The 18,515-nt window shown below is 38.3% G+C and overlaps 1 long non-coding RNA gene across 1 annotated transcript in view; it reads right to left on the reverse strand.

The window, feature by feature from the left end:
- Positions 1 to 797: 797 nt before the first annotated feature.
- LOC148219907 (uncharacterized) overlaps positions 798 to 18,515 on the reverse strand; it is a 105,171-nt gene continuing 87,453 nt past the window's right edge. Inside the window, exons 3-4 of the long non-coding RNA XR_015799334.1 lie at positions 16,860 to 16,967; positions 798 to 1,581 (exon numbers count right to left, since the gene is read on the reverse strand). This is a non-coding gene — a long non-coding RNA (uncharacterized LOC148219907). The remainder of the gene's footprint in view (positions 1,582 to 16,859; positions 16,968 to 18,515) is intronic.

Consider the following 18,515-nt stretch of genomic DNA (forward strand, 5'->3'; position numbering starts at 1 on the left):
AAAAGGAAAGTGTGTTTGGTTATTTATTTTTGTTTGTTTGTTTGTTTGTTTGTTTTAAAATACATAAAATTCTACCAACCCTCTACCTTTTGAAAAGCTTCCTGTAACATGTCTTGAGAAATGGAAGAAAATTTTAGTGAACAGTTGGTGTGTAACAAATCAGTTTATACTCTCATAGAATATTTTCTTTGTATTAAATCCAGAACTTTAATTTCTAAATACGTATCCCCATATTACCTGAATTAACGAGAATTACTTGCTATAGCTTATCCTCTAAATCTCCAGAACATTAGTAAATGAAAAAAGCACATTTAGTTACCAAGAGAATCCTGTTACCTTTCTTGTCATTAAGAAATTGTCCCATCCCACCTGTATCATTACTTCACTGAGTTTTGGTGAGCTAAATTTACTTCCATTGTTAAAAATGTCTTAATTTTCCCTGGAGTGGAATTAAAATGCCTAGAGCAAAAGAATTGCAAAGGCATGCAGAAAGAATATGAAGTCACTCATTTTAGAACTTGTAAAGGAGCCCTAGGATCTTGGATTTGCAGTCAGATGCCTGGAAACATAAGTAATCATAATCCACAGGGGGAAAACAGGAGAAAGCAGTCTTTTGTGGATGTCACAAAGGAAAATCTTGTAAGAAATACTTTCTTTCATGATTTTTCCACTCTCGGGATTTGAAAGCTAAGTCAGGAATTAATGGTTTGAATTTGCTTATGTATGTCAGCAGCTGCTCTTTTAATAACCACTTTCACAATAAAAGAGTAGTGAGTACATATTCTCAGAACAACAAATTAGCTTTAACCAGAATTTTTATTTATTGGAGGCCTTTGTTTTTCATTACAGAAATCTTTGACTCATGCAGTTGATTTTGGTTCAATACAGGGAAGATGCACTTCTTTGTAAAAACATGTGATGTACATATTATGCATGACAACTGGACTATGTACACAAAATATCCATGTATTTTTCAGACAAAATCTGAAATTACATTGCCATAGATTTCCTTTCAACAGTGAGGCATCCAGCTTTGTATGGCACAACAATTGTGAGTGATGGTGAGTCAAAATCTTTGGTCAGTACAGCAGCCTTAAATTCTGGATTACTTCAGTGACAAGTCAGAGAAACTGAGAGCAGTGTTCAGTTATTCATGCTTCTGTTTCTGAGAACTTCCTGTATGTCATGAGCCTTTGAAAACCTGCTTGAATGTTTTTCTTAAGAAAATGTTACTTTAGAAAAGTAAGAGTTTATGAAGGCATATTAGCTGTGTCCTTGTGAGGGATTGCACAAACAAGAGAACATAAATTCTTCCTGAAAATTGTTGGAATCAAATCCTGTTGGAATCAACAGTCTGATACTACAGAACCTTTTCTGTGTTGACTTCAAACGGTGATTTATTTCTGTTTTGGTAGAAAATCACAGATTTTCTGTTTAACTATTTCTCATTCTATATTACAGCAAAGTTTCTTGATCAACAGCTTGTTATCATATTTATTGCAGTTTGTCTTTTGTCCTGTGGGGAAAAAATACATCTGTGATCCTTTCTTGCATCTTCTAAAGCATATGGTTTTAGATAAGCTGAAAGGGAAGAAGACATATATTAAAAAAAAAAAAAAAAGAACATGAAAATACTCATTAGTAATCTTTTAAAGTGAGATAATGGGATCGTTTTCCTCTGTAGGAAATACCATAAAAGAATCCAGAAAAATTATCTGCTGAGAGTGCAATCACATGATTCCCATGGGGAAGGAAAAGGCCTAGTTGTTTAAGGTCACAGTTCAAGGGACAGAGCAGTTGATTTCTATATCCCATTAAATCTGAGAGCTTGAAATTGCACTTATAAAACCCTAAATTTATACCACAATGATAAGGTGTGGCTGCATGGTCAGACCACAAGACTAAGGAGAAATACCAAGCATTTTGTATGTCAAATTGCTTCTGGGGAAAGCAAATTGTTAATAATATAATAATTTTTTTCTCCAAATTTCAGCTGAAATATATTATTTTAAGGAGTAACATTTGTGCAGCTGGCTGTGACAGCATTCTCAGAGACATTTAACTTCACTTTTCCAAATGGAGCATGTTAAGAAAGTAGATTCAAGTGTCAGAATTACAAAAACCTGAATAACTCTTTTAAATAGTAGCAGTCTGTAAAAGAATTGGAAAAAAATATGGAAGTTATTTCACAAAATTTCCTCCATATGCATTTTAGGATACACTGAATCTTCATTTAACTATACATTATAAAATCAAAACTGAGGACAATGTGGTGTTATCATCAGTTGTTTAATAGTATAGAACATCTACTTGAAGAACAAGGTAAAATCATGACAGTTCATGTTCCCTATGAAATTTAGTGAACAAGAAATAATATTTCCACTGAAAATAAAACAACTTTTTCAGCAGATCCATGGCTGGTGGGCTGGACCTCATTTATATGGAGGTTTCTGGCACACATTTTCCTGGATCAAAGACCCATGACGATTATTTCTGTAACTGCAAAGAGAAGGCAAAGGCCTGGGGGAATCTCTGCTCCCTGTGTCACCTCTTTTCTATCTCTCAGCACTCATTATCTCAGAGCATTGAAACTTCTGAAAGATGAAGTTCAATTCATGCTCATTCTTTTAACCCGGTACAAATTCCTACCTAATGCAAAAGAAAAACTTTATTTATTATTGTTATTGTTATTGTTGTTTATTTATTTGATATTTAAAACTTAGTTATTTTATCATTAACAGTTCCTTTCTTGGCAATGTAAAATATTTATCAAGGCCTCTCAGTGCAAAGGAAACTCAGAGTAACCCGTGAAGTGAGATGGTCCATGCAGGAATAGTTTCAGTCAAGCCAGCATCTCTCAGACACTAAATGCCTGTCAATACAGACTACAAATCTGCAGACAGCAGTGCCCTTTGCCATGCAAGCTCATCTTGCTCCCATTTCCTTTGGGTGGCTGTAAGGGATTAATGAATTAAAAAAAAACCCACAACTACCATGCTAACACCTGGAATGAAGGATGTTGAAGGGTCAGTCTGTGATACAGTGAAAAAGGTGGAGATCTTGCCTATGTAACTATTGGGTCTGTCTGATAGCAGGTACATTGGTTTGTTGGTTTCAGTTTTGTTTTTTGGATAATTGCTAAAATATTTTCTTTCAATACTTCCTGCCAATTCTCTCTCTTCCACACTGCACAAATCCAGTGGTTAAAGTAGCACCCAGGCTGTAGAACAACAGCTTTGTCCAGCTTGGAGAAAAGTTTCGATATCTTATTTGTTAGGCAAGCATCCTAAATTTTAAGTATGAAATGGAAGGCCTATCCAAGTATTCCCTATTGAAGGGCCAGAAAAATAATAGGCTGGAGTAGTACTGATGAAATTCATAAGATGTATGAGAGAAGAAAATGGAAATACCAGTCTGAAAACTCAAATACCCCCAATCTGTGGAAGATTTGGCTGTAAAGACTGCAAGGTGACAGCTAACACCATGGTGACATTGACACTCATGCACTTAAACACATTACTAATGAGCTGACCCAGTGGGCATAGGGAAAGACATTAACATAGGGAAATGATGTATAGAATATGGTCAGTCAAGACCATATTCATTCCTTCTGTCCAGCACCTGGATCTGGTCTTTAAGCTCTGTCTTTGCCTCTGACCTTTGAGACTCAAATCGCAACTGCTTAACTGTAGGAAAAATAGAATAATTAAGAAAAATATTTTTAACAGTGATCTAAGGAACACAATACCACCAATGAGGAAGAACTTATCTAAAAATAAAATAATCTAACTTCCTAGAATAACTTCCAGACTGCTCCATTTTATAAATGGGACTAGTGGCACAATGTCTGCATCTCAAGGCATAATGTTTACAAAACACAACTAAATTAAGATCAATAACCTCTAGCCTGACAGAATATGAATAAGAAAGCCTATGCTGGAACACTTTTTTAATATACTGTTCTACTTTCTATTTTTTTCTGTGGGTGATATTGGCAGCTTTTCTTATTCTGAACGGAAAATTTCCAAAAGTCACTCTTTCCCTGCCAGCACAATGTTTATATTCATGCTACAACTTGTTGGCACATAATACCAAGTACTCAGAATGATTATGCAGCATTGCATTTTTTCTTAATGAATGGAGCACATTCACAGAGGATTAATACTAACCTTTAATTCGTGTCCCAAAGTTATTTTTAATTTTATTTCTGCAAAATATAGAAAATTTAGTTTTTACAGCAGGATTCTGCTTACCTAACAGTCACCATCTCAAGTTAGAAATTTAGTATAAGGCATTTGTATAGTTTCCCTTTATAATCAGTGATCTATCCATCTAAAAAGACATATGAGCTGAATTTTCTTCCAACAGATCCCATATATCTCCAGTGTAGGTGTAGGGAGCAACTAATTCGGAACTGCTAAAGTTAGGTGAGACAGATCCCAATCAGTTGCTGGGTAATCTGTTCCAAGAGAAAGCTGCAACATACAAATTATATTCATTACTTCAGGAGAAGATAACTGATTTTCTTTCTTGAGGGTCATCAATCTTTGCTGGGTAAATTCCTACAGAGTGCTAGAATTCAAACGGGAAAAAATCTTTATTGAGTTCATGGAGCACATCCTTCTGAATTCAGCTACTTTTTTAGCTGATGGAAGAAGCAATGTCTGGCAGAATCACTTTTCCTGAAATACGACCACTGAAGTGTTAGCATTATGTAGAGTGAAATAGCCTATGGAGTCTTTTTGGCACTTCACAACAAAATCAGTGTGTCCATCACTGAGTTTAGACAATACCAATGTATTATTTTAGAAAACCCACGGCTAGTCTGGACTTTTAGCTCCATAAATTACAAAGAGCAATGGGCAAGGCTGATTCTCAGATTCTTTTGTGGTGGTTCCCCAACAGAAGTGATACTACACGAGAAATTAGAATATTTGGGGAATAACTGATGTCTAGATGCACAGAGGCAAAGCAAGCAGCCAGTGGTGTCCACCCTGCACTCTCTCCACTTAGCTATCTGAGTTGAAATGGACATTTGGATGTGAAAACATAAATATGTAGAACCAACTGGCCCTTTTCATGTTCATAAATAGTATTTGTTGTGTATTTTCCTGGTAGTCAGAGCCCATTCCCCTGTCATACACTGTTCCTTTACAACTCAACAGAAGTTGATGACATAAACACATCCTTTTCCTAAACACTTGGGTTGTGTGTGATTTAACCTTTAACTCTCAGTTGGTGTAAAAGGTTAGATGTCAAATATTTCTTGCAAGCCTTTGGCAAGAGTTTGAATATATTTTTGTCACTCTTCCCCTAAGAAATGTAAGCTGCAGTTGCAGAAGCATCATAGGAAGGTTTCCCATCCCCCCATCCCTGTGGCCACTTCCTCCAAGCTCAAACAGGAAAGCAGGGACAATGCAGAGGGACCAGCCATGGGCTCAACAGTAAATCTGCAATTACTTGAAATGTCACTTCCTGTTTTTGAAGCCTGCAGAAGAATAAATACCCTCCTGTGCCGTGCTGTGAAGCCAAGGGGCCCTGGCGTGTGCGCAGCCGGCGCTGCTGGGGCTGGGGGCAGCAGGAACACAGGGACGTGCTGCTCGGCCAAACACTCTGATGCTTCCAGAGGTGACAGTCCATCTTCCTCTGGGGACTTATAAATGCTCTTTGACCTGTGTAAATGGGATTTTTTTTCACCCACTAAGACTGCTACTTTTGCCTCAGGAAAGAGCGCTTTGATAGTCTGTGGAGTTTAATTTGTCAGAAGTCCCTGCCGCTTTGTCCCTCAGAAATATCTGTATTACTGTTTTCAGTACATCCTGATGAAAACTAACCCACCACACAGTTCTCCTCCTAATGTCTGGGGTGAATTTTTCCAGATGTATTCAGTATTTGGTCATATTTACCAAGTTGAAAGCCCAAAGTGGGCTTGAATGTAGGCTGCAGAAAGGGCAGGAATGGGTTAAGCCAACAGTAGCTTAAGAGAAAGCTACTTATAGAAAGAACTGTGGTGTTAGTGTAAAGGATATTTCAACTCTGTAAGCAGTATTCAAGCTGTTGAATAAGAATTTGCAGTAAGTTTTGGCATTACATGAGTGCTCTCTCAGCCCTATATGTAGACCATCTTCTGTTCTTCTGGAAAATGCAGAAGAAAGCTTTTTGAAATATCTCAGCCCTCTCAGAAACACAGCAAGGTGCACTCCCTGTCTAGTTGAGCATGCTTTTCCAAACTGAAATATACTTAATTCACAAAGCAATAAATTTGTATGTTTAATTGTACCTCACGACCTCAGAGCACCAGATTGGGCATAAAAGGGAAGCCAGTGCTGCTGGTTTTGAAAATGGAAAACACGTTGCCAAAGTGAGCAAATGTTGCGTAAAGTCAGAAACTGTGTTCTGTGAAGTACTGCCTAAACTGTTTTCAGAGAAATGCTACTTCAAGAAAACTGCATAAAATTCTTCAGAAGAATTTAAAAGTGCTTTCTTCATGTTGTTCCTGGAGAACCATATTGAACCCGGAGTTTTACCAGAGATTTTAATTTCTTTCTTTTTTCTACATTTATATTTACCACATTTTCTTGCTACTTTTGTCTAAATAGTCAATAAAGAATGAGAACAAACAGGGATCAGATGAAAAATATCAATTATTTTCTTTTGTTTGGAGTTACTGTTGTTGTTGCAGTATGATTGTTTGTCTGATATCAAAATTGCACAAGGAAGAGGAGCTGGAAAGCTGTCCGATAGAAATGGACTGGAAGAGATTAAAAAGTGAATGGCTAATGACACAAAAGCATTGCCTACTTGTGGAAATGGCAGGGTGCTTTGCTGAGGCCAGGTTTACAGCCCCTGAGGAGGAGGAGGTGAGATTTTGGGCATGTAAAGGCAAGTCTCTGATCCACAGGAGAGAGGGTGAAACGCCACCACAGGAGGCTCCAAGCCAGATAAGAGCCAGACTCTGCAGAGAAGGGATGGTGCCTTTTACCATGCCATTTGCCTTCCCTCACACAAACTCAGGCTCAGCTGTAAAACCCCCACCTTGCCCCCAGGGAAGGCCACATTCACAGGAGGCTTTCACTTTGACAGGCTGGCCTGAGAACATTCATCCTTCTGATGGGGCATAGTTGGCTTAACTACATCAACTTGAGAGGTAGCTGTCATGTCCCAGAAGGAGTCATAAACCACCAAAGGCCCCCAGGTTCATCCTTTAGGATTTCCAACAGAGAACTGAAAGTTCCTCCCCCTAGGGGAGCTACACGGGCATTCCCATCTGAACCTGAGCATACATGAACCCATTGGACTTTGTGCTTCATCCCTCATCCCTGATGGATTGAGGCAGTGACCCTCACTTCAACAAGACAGTGACCATCACTTCAGCCAATGAAATTGCTACAACCAAGTCTTGTCACTGGACCCATGGGTGGTGACAGCATACCTTCCTAGTCTTACTCTTCCTTTCTTTCTTTCTTTTCTTCAATAAATTTCCCTAAGTGCTATTTTTATGCTTTTGTACTGCTATATCACTATAGATAACAGCCAAAAAGGCTACATATCTGCTTTTCATTGCAGCAAAATTGTTCAAAAATAAGCCCTACATATATGTGTATATAGATAGATGTATATGTATATGTATATGTATATGTACATAAAATCTGGGTTACCTTTGTCTTCTGGGGTGGCTTAGGGGTGCTGATCAACAGCAGCTGACCATGAGCCAGGGTGTGCCCAGGTGGCCAAGAAGGCCAATGGCATCCTGGGCTGGATCAGCAATAGTGTGGCCAGCAGGAGCAGGGCAGGGATTGTCCCCCTGTGCTGGGCAGTGGTTAGGTTGCACTTGAAATACTGCATTCATTTCTGGGCCCCTCAATTCAAGAAAGATATCAAGGTGCTGGGGCAAGTCCAGAGAAGGGCAATGCAGCTGATGAAGGGTCTGGATCACAGGCTTGATAAGGAGCAGCTGAGGGAACTGGGGGTGTTTAGCCTGGAGAAAAGGAGGCTCAGGAGAAACTTTATCAGTCGCCACAACTGCGTGGAAGGAGGCTGCAGTGAGGAGGAAACAGCGTCAAGTTACTCCAAGGTGGGTGTACATTGGATATTGCAAACAATTTCTTCGTGGAAAGGTTTGTCAAGCATTGGAACAGGATGCTCAGGAAGTGGTGGAGGTACCATCCCTGGAAATATTTGAAAGATCTGTAGATGTGGTGCTAAGGGACATGGCTTAGGGGTGAACTCAGTGCAGTGCTGTGTTAACAGGTGGATTTGATGATCTTTCCCTACCTAAACATTTCATGATTTCATAAAGCTTGCTACAAACCCAGTTTGTAGCAATTTGGTTCTCGTTCCAAGGGAATCAAAATAAAAACATAAGAGATTCATTCTCTCAGGCAAGAAGTGGAGGATTTCACCCAAATCCTTGCAGATCACCTGTCTGCTCCAGAGAATTCCAGCAAAGCACTTGACAGGGCCTCAGGGCTGCCAAATTTCCAAAAACATTCCCTAACTCTCCAGGAACAGCTTGGACAGGCTGGTGACCTTTGTGCTAAGAGGTGATTTGAGGGGATGGTCAGGCAGGCAGGACCATGGCCTTGCAACAGCTGTGCCATCCCACAGCAAAAAAACAAAACAAAACAAAAAAAAAACCACCAAAAAAAACAAAAAACAAAAAACAAAAAACAAAAACAAAAACAAAAAAAAAAAAAAAAAAAAAAAAAAAAAAAAAAAAAAAAAAAGGGACCTGTGCATTTAGGAAACAGGTCTTCAAACACAAGCATCCTCCCATAGCAATGCTTTCTCCAGCTGCATGGTTTTGTAGTAACCAAGGTAAAAAAGTGAGACTTCCATGTCCTCACAAAAGGATCAGTCAGGTAGGACTGGCACTGGCACTGGAAGGCCAGGGCACTTTCTCCTTCACTTACAGTTTTGGCATTTAGGGGTTTCATTCCAGGCTTAAATCAAATTTCAAGTCCTCTACACCACAAATGTCCTTACAGAAAACTCTGAATTATATAGCACTGTAGAAATGCAGCTCATGCTGCTTGGAAATGTAACCTATGCCACGTTAGGATTTCATATTTTCATTAAATATTTTCTATCTTACTATCATATTTTATTCTGCATTTTCAGATATACAGTTAATTCATTCTATCAGTACTCCTCTGATACTGTTAAGAATAAGACTTTTTCCAGTAGAATAGACTTTCATGTCTTGAACATATCCATGCTGGCAATTCAGAGAATAAAGCCATACTTAAATGCCTGTTTAGCTTGTGACCACAAACATAATAATGAGAGCAGAGGTGAATCTATCAGAAAATCCTCAATATTGTGTGCTTTTGCAATTAAACCAGTCATTTAGAAACACAAATCAAAGCCTTGAAGATATACTAATGGTGCACCTATTTTTCACTTTTTTTTTAATCGTTTAATTCTCATTAACTACTATTCCTGCCAAATATATTGGAAAGGCTTTTGTTGAAGCCTGCATTGTTTCCTGCCAGCTCATCAGCTGGCTCTGGAGGCCCTGTGCTCTTAGACAAGATCATATCAATGTTAGGGATGCCAAGTTTTTGATATTATTAGGGAGCAGGAGCCATGTGCTACTGAGGGTTCTCAGGGTACACACGGAGCTGCAGAACCCCTGTGGCAAAGTTAAACTGGGCTTGGACACTTCCCACACATTAGCTGGCAACCTAGGAAACTATAAGATTCATAAATCAAATTTAAACCCTAATCATGTTAGACACTTCTGTTCCATTACAAGATCCTTCAGCTACACCTTTCAGTTCTAAGGTCACTTATTTAGCCAGGACTTCAAAGACGCGGGAGTTCTGAGGGACAACAATTCTTCCTGGTTTCTTTCGGAAAAAAAGATTTAAAAATCAAAAATATTTTACATTTTTCTATAAGCTCAGACATTCCCTTTCTGAAGAGGCTATAATAAGTTCAAGAAAATTATATGTGTATTTTTCTAATTATTATAACTTCCTAGGGTCAAGAAATGCTAATTGTCTTCTTCATAGCTGATATGTTTTTAGAACCTCAGGGAAGTCTTAAGATTTTTGGGGTTTTGCTTACTTGGTTGTGGTTTTGTCTGTATTTATTTGGAGGGGTTTTCGTTTGGTTTGATTTAAATTTTTTGTGTTTTTTTTAAATTTGGTGGGGGTTTTTTGTTTCATTTTGGTTTGTTTAATTTTGTTTTGCTTCATTTTTTAATTTCTATTATTGAGTAAAATTTTAAAATTTGCCAAGCCTACAGAAGCAGATGCATTGATACCCTTAGATATCCAACATGGAAGTGCTGAGTCCCAGTGGGTTACCTAATTTGAGGTCGGAATCATTCATGTGGTTCCACAACAAAAGCAGGTACTTAGAGACACACAGCTGTTAAAAATCAGACACACAACTAGAAGTAATGAGTGGAAAACTCACAGGAGATATCTTTTGACTAAACACAAATGATTTCCGCTAGAAAAATACATGGATTTTTAAGAAATGATGATTAGTGAAAAGCTGTAAATATTAGGTGGAAGAGCAAAATTTTCATTCTAATTGTCACTACTTTTATTAAAGTCTGTCTACAGATTATACTCATTTGCATAAGTGTCTCAGAAGGACTTTTTAGATCTTATTGATCATGTTTGGCTTTTTCAGCCAAAAAGAAGGTTTTTCAACCTACACATATTTTTATCTGGGAGTAAATGCAGAGATTTATATTTAGCCAGACATTCACTTCTGGGGATTTGGTCAAACCAGAGTTCATACTTTCAGACATTCCCTTAAGACTATAATATGACCCCCCTTCAAAACCAGAGGATTTAGGAGACTTGGTCATTTAAGAGGCTTACTGCTAGTTTATAGGAATACAATTAACATCTGCAAGGAAGGCTAACTTTACTGAATACTTCCATGCTAGGAATCTGTAAGACCAAATTCACTGTAACAATCACTACATTTTCACATTGGTTCTAACTAATGGATTGAAAACTGTTAATTTCTAATACACTGCCCCAAGTGCTTGCTAAATGAATAGCACTTTTCAGTATAATCTTACAGTAATGTTCAGTTATCCTGATTTAGGCAAATATATGCATTCAGGAAGTCATTGACATAAATAACTTTATTTGTGAGTACTCATCAAGACAGAGGTCTCAGCTCATGCTGAGTTGATCTATTAAAAAAAAAATTCATTAAATTCAGCATTAAATTACAGATTTTATTGATTCAGCCTGGAAAATCTGTACAAATAATCAGATGAAAATAAATTCCTTTGTTCCTCACATCTCAGACTGCATTAGACTTTCCTATTATAATAATATCACACCTTATTTTTTTAACCAATATCCCCAGTTAAAATGTGTACCTACCTTGATATTAAGGATATTTAATTTCTTTGTGGAAGCACAAAGGTTAGTAATATTTTTGTACTGTTTTGTATTGTTTTCAAGTGGATAGGAGTGGCTTCTCAGATTTCAACATATTCTGGAGAATATCCAAGACCAGTCATAAACTAGAAGATTATATGAATTCCATAAATTATTAAGGGTCATCACTGGCCAACCTTTCTTCTCATTTCCTTTTGAGAGGAATAATGACTTCGTTATGAAAAACTTTCAAAAGTATAGGAATGTGAAGAATAGTCAGCCCAAATCTGTTTAATAAAGACAGATTAAAGTCCAGCTACACAGTAATTTATGGCACAGACTGAATAGTATTGAATAAGCATTTATATAAAAATCAGCCAAGCATAGGAAATAACACAATTTCCGGAAGTTTCAATTTGTTTGCCTTTAATTCATGCTTGTGTTAATCATGAAGTAACTTTAAAAATGTAGAAGTGACATGAAACTTCTGCCAGTCAAAGTTGGCCTTCTAGGAATACAACTCATCTATTTTGCAATATCTGTCACACAAAGAAATTGAAAAGCAAACTCCAGCCATAACTCTCTTTAAGATGTAAGAGACCTTGCTACTTTATTTGCTAACTAGGTGATCCAGTGATCCTTAATTCACTTGATAACTTACTGTAGAGAAAGCAGACAGCAAAACAGGAATTATCAGCTAAGACAAATTTTGAAAAGTTCCTGGCAAGACAGAATGGGAGGAAGCTCTCATGTGATGTAACTCAACATGGCTCAGCTGAAATCACCTATTGAGAAACTTTATAGCTTGGCGAAGATTTAAAACAAATGTCTCAAAACACATGCAGCCTTTATGAAGACTCTAATAGCAAACTTTCCGTTTAAAACCAAATATCACAAAATCACAGAATATGCTGAGTCGAAAGGGACTCACAAGGATTATGGAATCCAACCCCTGCCCTGCCACAAGAGTCACACTCTTGGCTTGAGAGCATTGTCCAAACAGTCCTTGAGCTCTGTCAGCTTTGGTGCTGTGACCACCACCCTGGGGAGCTGTTCCAGTGCCCAAACACCCTCTGGGAGAAAAGCCTTTTCTTTTCTTTCCCCTAGCACAATTCATGCCAGTCCCTCAGGCCCTGTCATGTGGTTCATACCTGCACAAAATGATTCAGCCTCCTTTTTTTTTCAGGCATGACAAACAGCTGCTATCCTTTTGTGGTCACTTGAAAGTGCTGAAGTTTCAACCAGTTAATTATGAAATTGCTGTTGTTTCTTTTATGCCTTTATCTTTAAATGAAGGCACATTGCAGGCTTTGCCATTGTATCAGTTCATTCCTGTCTTGCCAGATTTCATTTCATCAATGTAACATGTAAATTACAGTGGCTTGCAACCTGCTCCTAGCAGTGTGTTAAAGTCTGTGTGAAATAAATAGGGTTTCCTGGGCTTTGAAGGGATGAGCAGAACAGTATGGAGATGTGTCCTACTCTAAAAGGGGAAAAAATATTTTAAAATACATATTCTATTTGTTGTAGCTTTTATTTCCTCAGTTCTAACATTGGTAATATTCTTCAGGAAACTAAATGATGTCATTTCCTTTCTACAGGCAAGTTACATAAATGCTGGAATATAGCCACTTCAAACAGTGTTCAAACAGATGGCTGTGTGTCTAAGTGCCAGAAAAGTGAGAGCAGTCACTTGCAGTAAAAAATGTTACCCCACACATGGTATAATGTTTATTTTATAACCTCTCTCATGGACTTACATAGCTCATTTTTCTAATTTTTCCAGGCTCAAATCCCTTTGGAAGTAGCTGAAGAATACAAATATAAAATAAATTAAAATTATATAAATAAAATAACTTGGATAGAACAAAGCTTAATGTCTCAACAGATACCAGTCACAACAGAGAATAGAACGCAGACAGATCTCGATATCAAACATTCCAGGACTGAATTTTGAGTAATAAACCAATGAGACTTAAGAAAATCCAATTTGGTTCAAAGTATTCATAAAGCTTGGTAATTTAGGTAGAGGTGTGACAGCCAAATCCCTTGAACATGAACCCATATTTACTGTAAAAAAGAAAACCTGTCCGTAAGGCAGTGACCAAAAGCCAGATGCTGTACTCATCATGCACAGTGAGGAGGAGCAAACAGCAGTTTTGTTCTTGGAAACACAGCCATGAGGACAAAACCCAGTACTGCATGACCAGCCTTCCCAGGAAAGCTGTCACAGCACTGTGAGCACAGTGTTTCATGTCACAAGGGAGACAACACAAAGGAAGGGACCATCCTGCAGGACACACTGCAAGCCACCCCCAGAGACCTGCAGGCAGGGCAGCTGCTGGAGGTAATTCTGATTCTGCCTTTCTGTCACATGTCCCTCCTTACATTTTACCATTGTGGGATTCAGAATAAGGAAACACCAGTGGGTCAGCTGTACCACCTTAGTGTGAAGAGAATCAAGGGCACCCTGAAAGTACAGGGCTAACATGAAGAAATCAGAGAGGCCACCTCCTGGATTCATAAAATGCCACAATTCTTTCCAACACCAAAATCTTCTGACTCAATAAAACCGTGCACAGATTAACAGTGGGTAAAATTTTTTTTTAAAGGGATGAAATTGTTCTGATTCTCTTAAAATCTAACACAATGGGAGAAGTCCCTGACTTCAAAAGAAATGGCAGAAGGCCAAAGCACAGCACTTCTGAAGTTTCTGTCCAGGCAGCTTTGGGGCTACTTTCTTTCATGCCTGTGTTATCAGAGAATGATTTGTCCTGGCTCCAGAATTGTTCCTTCAGTGCCATGCTCCTGCCATGTGAAGATTCATTTCTTAAATGTGGCAGACTGATTTTTTCTCAGGTGGGAAAATCAGTGACAGAGAGATCTGGACTTTTATTTGCACTTTAACTTGATTTACTCATTCACTGCAGCCTGGTAAAGCAGTGGAAGCAACCACAAACTCATTACAGGCAATTTCCTCTTACAAACGTTTCCACACACAATGTTCATTTCCCAGGAAAATTTTCTATCTCAGCAGCCTCTTCCAAATACAGGGATAAAGTAAAAAAAAAAAAAAAAAAAAAAAGAGTTCTCGTGGATGCCACAGCTTATTTCAAGGACCTTTGCATAACAAAACAATACAGCTTATCTTCAGAATAGATAGGGGCACTGCCATTTGAATTCCTGGTAGTAATGATAACAAACTGAGTCTCATGATATTGCCTAGTATCATACTAAGCTTGTTGGACAAGGGTCACTGAGGTTTCCAGGCAGCTGTGCTTGAAGGTAGAGATGTTTCATTCTCCCCCCTTGCTCTCTGTTCTCCATCCATTATCATTTCTCATGTCTGAGACCTTTTTTCTGGAGTGATTTACTCTGTTACAGGGGTTATTAAAAAAGCAGCAGTTACAATGTTAGAATCCTTCCCCACAGATCCTGCATGCCTTGCTAGCACAGTATGGCATGAAGTTATAGACCATCACTCCTATAAAGATCACAAACTTGCTAGCCTGCTAAGAACATAATTGTGAGATTCTGTATAACAGCACCACAACTGTCACAACCTGCTATGCACCTTGGTTCTTGATTCAAACACTGCAATAACAAAGACCACTCTACACCACAGCAGCAGGTCACCACTTTACCTTTCTTTAAAGGGTAGTACTTTGGTATGACTTTTTGTCTCCTTGCATTACAGTCACATAAAAGGAGAAATATGTATTTATACTCCTTGAGTACAGAAATATCCACAAAACAAAGTCTCAGACTTTAGCTGTCCATCTTCTTATGGGGCAGAAAAAGATGATTAGAGGTCCTAAATTTTTCTATAACACCCAATTCTAATAAAGAAGCTACACAAGATCAGGATGTCCCTTTAATTGTTTTCAGGAGTGATCAAAGCTAGCAGCACCCTGCACAGGCCACAGTTTCATGCTCAGAGGACTGTCAAAGCAGATGAGAGGAAGGGAGAGAGTATAGGGGTTGCACAGAGCCCTCCATCCTCTAACACTGTCCCCAGAGAAGGATACTGCATAACAGTCTGCCCTAAGAACACCCATGGAACAGAAACATCCAGTGTTATCTCTTGCTATGGCTGCCAAAGCCAAAATTTAATCTGAGTTATTTGTTCAGTTTCTCTTATCATTCAACACTGTGAAGGAAGATCTGCTCAGTCTGGGGTCATTCTGTTCTCACTGTGCAACAGGGACAAGGAATCACTTGGAAGAAGGTACAAACAGGTGCTGGAAAATGGCAGCTCATTTGTGTTTCCCATCTGCAGCACTGTCTTTTTTCATCTCCAAGGAGACTGATTGACCCTCTCTGCCAATGCACCAGAGGCACAGAAATCCACTGCAGTGAAACCTCGGCTCAGAACCCCTCGATACAACTTGAACTGCTAAATAGCCAAGGATCAATGCACTCTGCTGAGGAAACAGACCCAAACTCACCAACTATTGCTGCAATCAAACCACTGGTTTTTTACTACTATTACAAGTTCTTTACTTAAGGTCTTGTGACTGTTTGGAATGTAAAATGTTCTCCATTCAGGATGTTTCTCCCCTGTATTCTGTATGTATTTGATTGCAAAAAACAGTTTAGAGATCCTATTACCTTAAGGTAGAATTGTGTCCTCAGATGTTTTTATGCTTCTCTTGGGCTCTGCTGCCTGAACTCCACCAAATAGTCTAATAAGTTCCATATGCCCATTTTTTGAAGAGCACATTTTCAAAGCAGCAAATGTTTTGACGGATTGGCTCACAGAGAGTCTGAATGCTGTTATACACATCGTTTAGCATTCCACAAGGCCCCCACTGTTAAATTCTGGGAATGTGGCCAGAGTGACCTACCTAATACTGCACTAACTAGCTTTAAAAAAAATAAAGAAAGAAAGAAAAAAGAAAACAAAAAAGAAAATAAGACATTCTTAACCATTGTGCTTTACTAAAGCATATTTGGAATTTGAATGTGTATTTGCTGCCCTGGTAATTTTGTCTCTGAGGCGTGTGGGAATGAAGCTGACACATATCTGGACTCACAGAAAGAATGTTTTGCATAAAAATAAAAATATTTTTTAAAGTAGCTCACACATATCATCTAAAGCAGAAGCTGGGGCCCCCGTCTTGCAAGAAGTTAAACACCACCTGAGTGGCTGAGCCTCCCACACACAGTGAGCCCAGGCAAACATGAACCTGTCCAACACTGCCTAGAGAAAAAAACAATTCACTAGAGTGCTCAACACTTCATTCAGAGTAAAAACAAAAATATTTACAAGCATGCATCAAACACATATTTCCTGTAATTAAACTATATATTATGAGTGAGGATTGGAAAACAAACACTAACATTTATTTTGGTTAAGGAAATGTTCTAATATTTTTTTCAAAGACAACAACCCCAATTTTGATTTTTCCATCTCCTTTTACTCTTCGAAACTTCGTATTTCTCTCTTCTCTCAGGTCAAAACATTCTGGAAAGCTGGTGTTGTTCTGCTAAATTTTTTACCTGTTAAAGAAAAGGCACTTGAGCAGACTGAGAAACAAATGACAACTTCACTACTGCAGCCTCATATCTCCCACGGTGAAGCCAAATGATGCTTACTTCTTCTTCAGGCTGAAACAAATAAAGAAAGGAATTACAATGCATTTGTTTATTTGAAAGGAGAAACTTCCTAACCTAGCGTGCTTATTCTGTGTGTATAACCCAGACAAAATTCAGTATCTAACATTAGGCCAAAGAGAGAGGAGAAAAAAACAGCGAGGAGGACAGATATATGGAAGATATTCTATATCTCTGCACACATGATGAAAGGCAAGGCAGGGTTCATAACTCAGGAGGGTTCATCAAGATTTAAATTTGTGAGCAGCAGTTATTAGACATATTCAGTAGCTAGTGTGGAAATCGGGTATATATTTATTATAGGCCCTATATGACATAATTTCTTTCACCCAAGCCACTTAGATTGCAAATATAGTAAGAATGAAGTGTATTGCATAGGTTTGCATGCAAGTCTGACTACATAAAAGCAACAATTTAATGCAGGAATATATGTACCTACAATAGAAAACTGAATTTCAAAATCTATGGCACTGTTGCACCACTTAATTAATGTCATGCCTCTAGGCTTACTTGTTGAAGACAGATTTCATTAATGTAATTCTTGATCTAACAAGAAGTGCTATAGGAAGGAAATAATAGACTGTATGGCCACAGTAGACTGAGTGGCTCACACAAAATCTGGTCATATTTTATGGGCTGATCTTAATATTTGCTCCGTTTCAAATACAGATTTCTGTTCTCACCAGCAGCTATGCTGACCTGTTACCCCAGAGTGTGGAATGCTGATAGCTCTGCCTGTCATCAAGATGCAGAAGGACTGGAAAAAAAAATGAGACCTTTGCAAGCTCCTAGCTGTCTATAATGACAAATAGAACTTGTCTGGGACATGCTGTCAGAAATAAGACACCAGCTCTGGACAAAGATCAGTGGGGGATTTAAGTATTTCTGCTAAAGTACAAAGGTATAAATGATGTTGAAACAATATATTTAAATACACACAACAGCTACAAACTGGAAGAGGGAAAATGAGCAAAACCATTTAACTGGCAGTCCAACATCATTTTGTAAGACCTTCTTTACATTCTGCATACTACCTTGCAGTGCCTCACAGAATTTACTGTGTGGTTAGAAAGGACAAAGTCAAACTTTTATCTTTTAAAAGATGAAGTCTTTGTCATCACTGCCAGTGTAAGATACTCGTATCCTTCCCATACATTCCTCATTCCCACCCTTTGCCACTCTCCTCAGTTGTGCTAGCATAGCTGCCCGTGCAGCAATGTCATAAAGCACTGTGAAACAGCTTGTAAATAGATCTCATCTTTAGAAATGCTCCCAAGAACCTATATTTTCTGAAGTTGATGATGTCCTCAGTCTGATTCATCAACAGCTGCACAAACTATGCTGTTGGAACATCTGAAGGGGTGATGCATTAACTGGTATAATTAAATTAGTATAATTGCCAAAGACTTCATCTTCTGAAGTCACAATCTGCTTTTTGTGTGTATTATAAGGTTTTTTTCTCCTAAGAAACTTACTAGTATTTCTCCTTTGAAAGCTGTCTGGAAATTACTAAACCAAAATATAGAGCATTCTACATATATG

Source organism: Sturnus vulgaris, chromosome Z (genome assembly GCF_052056855.1).
Source record: "Sturnus vulgaris isolate bStuVul1 chromosome Z, bStuVul1.hap1, whole genome shotgun sequence".
NCBI classification, from domain to species: domain Eukaryota; kingdom Metazoa; phylum Chordata; class Aves; order Passeriformes; family Sturnidae; genus Sturnus; species Sturnus vulgaris.